General features: G+C 44.2%; 1 protein-coding gene across 1 annotated transcript in view; it reads right to left on the reverse strand.

Moving 5' to 3' along the window:
• Nucleotides 1–7,500, reverse strand: part of LOC123503719 (doublesex- and mab-3-related transcription factor A2-like) — a 32,800-nt gene that overhangs the window by 9,314 nt on the left and 15,986 nt on the right. The window lies entirely within an intron of this gene.

The raw sequence follows: 7,500 nt of genomic DNA on the forward strand, positions 1-7,500 counted from the left end.
GTGAGGGGGGGAAGCCAGCAAGGGGTGAAGCGTTAGTGGGGGGGGGGTGAGGGTGAGGGGAGAGTAGCGGACATGTGAGGGGAAAGACGGAGAATCATCATAGGTTAATTCCATATTAATGACTGTCGATCGGAGAGAGAGAGAGAGAGAGAGAGAGAGAGAGAGAGAGAGAGAGAGAGAATTTTTGTCATTTTCACTTCAAATAGCGTTCATTTATTTATTTTTGTAGCAGATGGCTGTCCCAATTTTCGATATAAATAACTAGATGTCATTGTTATCATTATCATTATTTTTCATTATTAATGGTATTGTTTTCATATCATCATTACTACTACTACTACTACTACTACTACTACTACTACTACTACTACTACTACTACTACAGTACTCTTCCATTCATCTATACATACTACTTACATTCTGTATTTTTATTATGTGTGTTTAATCTCAATACACTTATCACTCCTCACTGTCCCCATCCTCCTCCTCATCTTCCACTTTCTCTTCTTCCTCTTTTTTTCCTCTCCTCCTCCTCCTCCTCCTCCTCCTCCTCCTCCTCCTCCTCCTCTTCCTCCTCCAGCTGTAGGGGGCGTGATCCTCCTCTCCAGCTGGTGTTGAGAATGACCTCATCAGAATTCCGTGCAGGCGAGACCTAATGTTAGAGTTGATATTGAAATAGTTGTCATGTTTCAAATACTGAAGCGTCTGGCGCCCCGGGAAGTGAAAAACCTGCGTTGGGCGCTGTCCGCTTCCAACGACGGCTCTGCACTTGGCGATTTTAAGGCGTAAATTCGGGGGTAGGTCCTTCTCGAGGCCGTTAGTACAAGGGCTGGGATGCCGCAATAAGGGGCCGAAGGTTAGCAGGAGCCACCACACCGGAGAAAAATGTGCGGAACATCTCAGGGAATAGGACGATGAATTCTGACTTCGCTTGCGGATTCCTGGGAAAATGCCGCAAGGGTCCGAAGTTGCATCCTTTCTGGAATGACATTAGGAAAAGCCTCACTGTAGACTCCTCTCGGGTGATCTATAGTTATGGGAGCTATTTGCTGGTCGAGAGAGTGAGTGAGAAAGAGAGAGAGAGAGTGGGAAGAGGGGAAGGCACTGGTGGTGGTGGTGGTGGTGGTGGTGGTGGTGGTGGTAGTCGACTTTTCTGTGAATGTGATTATGAAAAGAGATTAAGATGAGGCTTGAAGAGTGGCAATACGAGAGAGAGAGAGAGAGAGAGAGAGAGAGAGAGAGAGAGAGAGAGAGAGAGAGAGAGAGAGAGAGAGAGAGAGAGAGAGAGAGAGAGAGAGAGAGAGAGAGAGAGAGAGAACCCGTTAATGTTTAAAGCACAAAATAAAAAGTAAACCTAAAAATAAAAAAAAATAATAATGCGAAGAGAGAGAGAGAGAGAGAGAGAGAGAGAGAGAGAGAGAGAGAGAGAGAGAGAGAGAGGCAGGGGGAGAAGAAAACAAAAGGAAACTAAATCAAGGGAAAGAAAGAGAAAAATTACTTGGAATCTTTCGTGTAACACCAGAAGTGAAAAGTGATGCCTTGGGGGAGGACTGGGAGAGGGGACAATGGGGGGGATGAAGGAGAAGAGAGAGAGAGAGAGAGAGAGAGAGAGAGTGGCAGGGCGGAAAAGGCTACACCACTATCCTTACCACCACTACTACCACCAGAGAGAGAGAGAGAGAGAGAGAGAGAGAGGGAAGAATGAGAAGTGGAGAGTCTGATGGTTCTTGTTACCTTTCTGGACGTAATTGTCGTGATTGATTGGTACTGGTATGTTGTAATTGTTGTTGTTGTTGTTGTTGTTGTTGTTGTTGTTGTCGGTGTTAGTGGTGGTGGTGGTGGTGGTCTTTAATTGTTACTTTGATTTTTTTTATATCATTTCCATACTCTCTCTCTCTCTCTCTCTCTCTCTCTCTCTCTCTCTCTCTCTCTCTCTCTCTCTCTGATACTTGTTTTCCTATCCTCGTCCACTTCTCTATTTCTTTTCCTTCTTATCTTCCTTATGTAATGCTTTTGTTCTTCTTCTTCCCTTATAAACACTCACTTTCGTCCCCAAAACTTCTTTGCTTCCTATTCTTCAAACCTATCTTACCTATCCATCTCCTTCGTACCTAAACTCTCTCTCTCTCTCTCTCCTTCCTCTCCCTTCTTTCCTTCCATCCTCTCACGCGTTCCCCTTCAGATATACTCTCCGCCGGTGGTCGGAGCGAATAATACAAAGAGAGCCTTTCGATACTGAATATTCAGAAGACCTTTCAAAGCGGCCACTTTCATGTGTCAGCAAGATGTTTGTTTAGCTCGTCTTGGCGCGCCGGTGTTGGTTCCCTTTTCTATCTCTGATTCTAGGGCTGTGACGGAGGCAGTTGTGATTCCAGTAAGGGCTGCAACCAGGTTAGTAGTATACAAGGTTCTGCTGGCGGGTGGAGGAAGAGGGAAGACTGATACAAGGAATGCTGTCAGAGGAGGTCAGGGGGCAGCTTTGTTATAGGACAACTGGTATAGTATGTCCACTCTAAAATGGCTCCTGGATTTAAAACATATTGCAGCTTATTGATAGCGTCATTGATTTGATGTGAATGATACTTGTTTTCTGCTGATCAACGCACTTACTGCAAGGATAGCTCACGGTTTTGCCTCAAGATTTGACAACTACGCATTTCTGGGACAGCATTCAAACTAAGACCCCGGAGCCACTTTAGAGTAGACAGATTATAGCCAGAAGTCATGATGTGCCAGGCTTTTTAATGTGGTGGTGGTGGTGTGTGTGTGTGTGTGTGTGTGTGTGTGTGTGTGTGTGTGTGTGTGTGTGTGTGTGTGTGTGTCGTTCAGCCAGCTGTAAATAAACTAATCAAAGCTGGTTAGAACAGTACAAATTGATGGCCATTCATCGGGTAAATAGAGCCGGTGGGTACAATGTTGACGGCACTGGGACATACCAAAGACAGACATGGGAATGGACACAGCCTGGGGGGGGGGAGAGAGAGAGAGAGAGAGAGAGAGAGAGAGAGAGAGAGAGAGAGTGTGTGTGTGTGTGTGTGTGTGTGTGTGTCCAATGATAAATTTTGGTTTATTAATCTCGCAGCCATACACACATACAAACCTACATATAACATCATTTAACCTTAAGAAAGTATCTGACTGAGCTCAATACTGCGTTTCATATACGGTTCCTGTCCACGGCTCACAACCACAGAGCAAGAAAGAGATCACAGCACACACACACACACACACACACACACACACACACACACACACACACACACACACACACACACACACACACACACACAGAACAGCCGTCCCTGGTACAATCCCCACATCGCCTTCTCTTCATCCTCAGTCGGTCTTTTCTCCTCCCTGTGGCCTCCATCTCACCACGTCTCTTTGTACGTCTTATCAATTCCTCACGTCATACTTGTTATTTCTTCATTGTGTCTGCTATTTGGCCACACTGGCGGAAAGAGAACCCGAGGAAAAGAAGACGGGAGTAAGAAATGTAAAGAATAAAAGAAAAATAACATCCCACCATACATGTGGAGGCCGAAATAATAGACAGGGAAGGGTCAGGTTTCAACGAGGAAATACTGTTGGTCAGCGTTTTAGTAGCGTAGTTTATTATTGTTACTGGTATTACTGTTGTCTGCGAGAATGGTGGCAGTGGTAGAGGCCCTGTGGTGGAATTTATGGTTAAAGAATAGAGAACTGCATTGTGTGGCGGTGGCAGGACGTAGGTGATGGAGTTACGTTGCTTGTGAACTGCAGTGTAAGGAAGGAAGGGGGAGAGAAAGGTGGAGCTTTAGAATTCTGATCGAAGTGGCGACGGGCATCACTGTTACTGGCGGCGGTGGTGGCGGTGATGGTGGTGGTGGTGGTGGTGGTGGTAGTGGTTGATGATGTAGGCTGAGGTGGACAAGATTGTAAAGGTTGTTTTGTGGTGAGACAGAAGGTGCTGAATGTTTTCTTGGAGTGTTCTAGTGAAAACAGAGGAGGAGGAGGAGTAGGAGGAGGAGGAGGAGGAGGAAGAAGAAGAAAAAAGAGAAAGAGGAGGAAAAAGAGGAAGAAAAGATTGCCATTAGTGTTGTTGCGGTGCCAGGAATGTCAATCAATCAATACTAATCGAGAGAGAGAGAGAGAGAGAGAGAGAGAGAGAGAGAGAGAGAGAGAGAGAGAAAGAGAGAGAGAGGAGGGGGGGGAAGAACGTAGGTTGGATCTAAATACTTAAGGAGGAGAGGAAATGTATGCAGCTTATTAATATTCTTGTATCCAGCGAGTACAGACTGGCAACAGGTCTGTGTGTTGGGAAGAGCCTTTAGTGTCTCTCGTTGTCATAATATTCAACAAGTACTGACTCTCTCTCACTCACTCCTCCTCGCACTCACTCCTCGCTCACACGTCTTTCATATGTAAACAGCGATCTAATGTACACACACACACACACACACACACACACACACACACACACAAGTAAACAAAACACCTACGTAGAAGTAAAATTAGCTCACATAAACAGCTGTACATACATATACAGCAAACAAGGAAACATTTAAACAAATAAATTGATGAAATAATAAACACACAAACGGAGAAAGAAGTAAAAAAAAAATAATTACATACACACACACACACACACACACACACACACACACACACACACACACACACACATATACTTCAGCACAGCGCCTGGGTCTGAAGAGTCCCAGTGCCTCAAACGCTCTAGTTAAACTAATTTACCAAAAATGACTCTCTAAGGGGGAGTATTTAAATTCGGCTTCACAATGGCGCCCCGCTCGGCCCCGCCACCCTATTTAGAACGAATCTATGCCCGGTACTGTAATTGTCGAGGCTCGATGGCCATTTTTACGGCATCAAAGACAGGTTTCGTCTTTTACTCCCGACACTTGCCCGTCAGCCTCCCTTTAGTCGCTACGTCAGTAAAAACTTCAATTTGGGGTTTTCCAATTATCCGGGTCTTGACTAACATGAAAGTAAAATCGACTTAAGTTTTCTTTTGCTTCTTTCGAGGAGCGGGGATCATTTCCGAGGCATTTTGTGAAGTGACTTTCAAATTATATGATTTTCATTTCCATATTAAAACTCTTATCCTAATGACCTAACCAGGGGTAAATTATTTCACTTTAACATCCATATTGCAGCGCAACACGAGTGTTAACTCGGTGTTTTCCAGCCGTAGGAGCGAGCGGCGTAGGGGTCATGTTACCCTGCTCGAGGCCGTTCGGTTAAAGATCTATGGAACGTCTTAATAGTTTCCGTTTGTGGTTATGCATGAAAAGTCCAACTATAAAAACTGGACACAGCGAATGGTGAAACTAACCTCTCAGACAAAACTCGTAGATGAACAAATTGATTTTGGCCAATACATCACTAAACCCCGCAACGGAGGCGATGCTACGGGCTACTGCCACAAAACATCCCCGGCACCGCCAGCCCCTGAACACCAGCCATTATGAAAACTGCCGGAAAAATGTGGGAAAATATTATATCCGCAGCGAGTTGAAAGTGGTCTCCCCAACCGCTTCTTCTCCTCTTCTTCGAGTTATAACTGAGCTCTCCACTCCCGGTTTGTATTGAGGTCGCGCGTGCTGTAAAGATGAGGTTTGGCTAAAGGTTGCAACCAGGATATTGCCCCGCCTCTCAGCCACACACCCGCCACCACCAACTTACACAAATTACGCCACGAGAGTAAAGGACTTGCAGGGCAACACGCTGGGAAGAAACACCCCGCCGAGTGTCAAGGGGGCGTGGTGCTGCCGTAGAAGGAAAGGGAAGTTCTCTAAGAGTGCTAGGACGTGCCGTGGTTGTGGCCAAATCGGTGGTGACTGAGGAGGAAGGAAGAATAAGAGGTGTTTACGAGAGAGAAGAGAGTTGGGTCGGGCGTGTTATGTTGTCAGGTCAGGATGGGCGTCTCCAGTATGAGGAGTGTGTCTGTAAGCATGTCAAGGACGCTAAAAGGAAGGAAATGCATGGAACACCTGAGACGCTATTGAGGTGAATGGTTTAGTGTCATAGTGAGGTTAAAGAAAAGTGAATGTCTAGATAATGATGACTACAATGCCAATAAGGATAACAATAGTAATAATGATAATAATAATAATAATAATAATAATAATAATGTTAATGATAATGATGATGCTAAAAAAGAAGAGTAAGGAAAAGAAATGTTAAAGAGAAGAAAAGGACGTTGATTACTAAAAATAAGGAAAGAAGGAAATGGAACACGACCGTAGTGACCATAAGAAAAAGAAGAATTTGATGAAGAAAAAGAAATAATAATAAAAATAATAATAATAATAATAATAATAATAATAATAATAATAATAATAATAATAATAATAATAATAATAATAACAAAAGGAGAAGAAGGAGGAGAAGAAACTAGCGAAGAAAAAAGGGAGAAAGAGCGTTCGATGAAGAGACAAAAATAGGAACAAAAAGGAATGAGGAAAACACAAGACAACAGAATAAGAAAATGGACGATGGACTCAGATCTATCACCATTCACGTGTCGCTCATTATCGAGACTCACTACATGGCCTTGATAGAACAGTCACCATCACTCAATATAGGTGAGCTGTGCACGCGACCAGGCAGAGCACGCAATCTGGTTAACGTCTTCATCATGGCACATTTTCATATCTATTCTGCTTGCTACTTGGTGATTCTATACAGCTTCAGAAACTTATGTGGTGATTGAAATAATAAAGACTCGCCATTAATCTTCTGACCTTCATAAGCCTTTTGTCTAATCGCATACAAAACTCAAGGTAAAATTGCGTTCCACTACTGAAGGAAAAGTCACGTAAAAATTAAGATCCTTCAGGCTCCGGAAACATTACACACACACACACACACACACACACACACACACACACACACACACACATACACACACACATACACACTACGTACACCATCGTTTCTTCCCTGCGGACCCGTCCTTTTAAAAACGTTAAATATAATCCAATTACCGCCGCCACCACCAGAGAACATCATCCAGCACAGTCGCTCTGCCTCCCTGCCGTAACAAGGTCGCTCTTCCATTTACCAGGACAAAAGTAAACGCACAGCAATACTCCTCCCAATACAGAATATTTAGAGTTCCAAGATAACTATGTATAAAAAAAAAAGAGGGGGATGAAAAAGGCGATAGAAATCTCCAAAATGGCACCTGAGACGAGAGAGCACTTGACGGGGCTCTTCAGGACGGAGATCATACGAAGCATTTAACTATCTACTCTCACGGTGCACAAATATCTTATAGAACTTTTCCTGACTCAATGGAGACTAAAAGTGAAATATAAAAGGTCTTAATGAGTGCATGTGTGGCCACGAGAAGCGAGAGGAGGAGGAGGAGGAGGAGGAGGAGGAGGAGGAGGAGGAGGAGGAGGAGGAGGAGGAATAGGAAAAGGAGGAGGCTTCAGCGTCAGAGTTGCTGGTAGAGTAATGATGTGTGTGTGTGTGTGTGTGTGTGTGTGTGTG

The sequence above is a fragment of the Portunus trituberculatus genome, chromosome 14, assembly GCF_017591435.1.
Source record: "Portunus trituberculatus isolate SZX2019 chromosome 14, ASM1759143v1, whole genome shotgun sequence".
Classification (NCBI taxonomy): Eukaryota; Metazoa; Arthropoda; class Malacostraca; order Decapoda; family Portunidae; genus Portunus; species Portunus trituberculatus.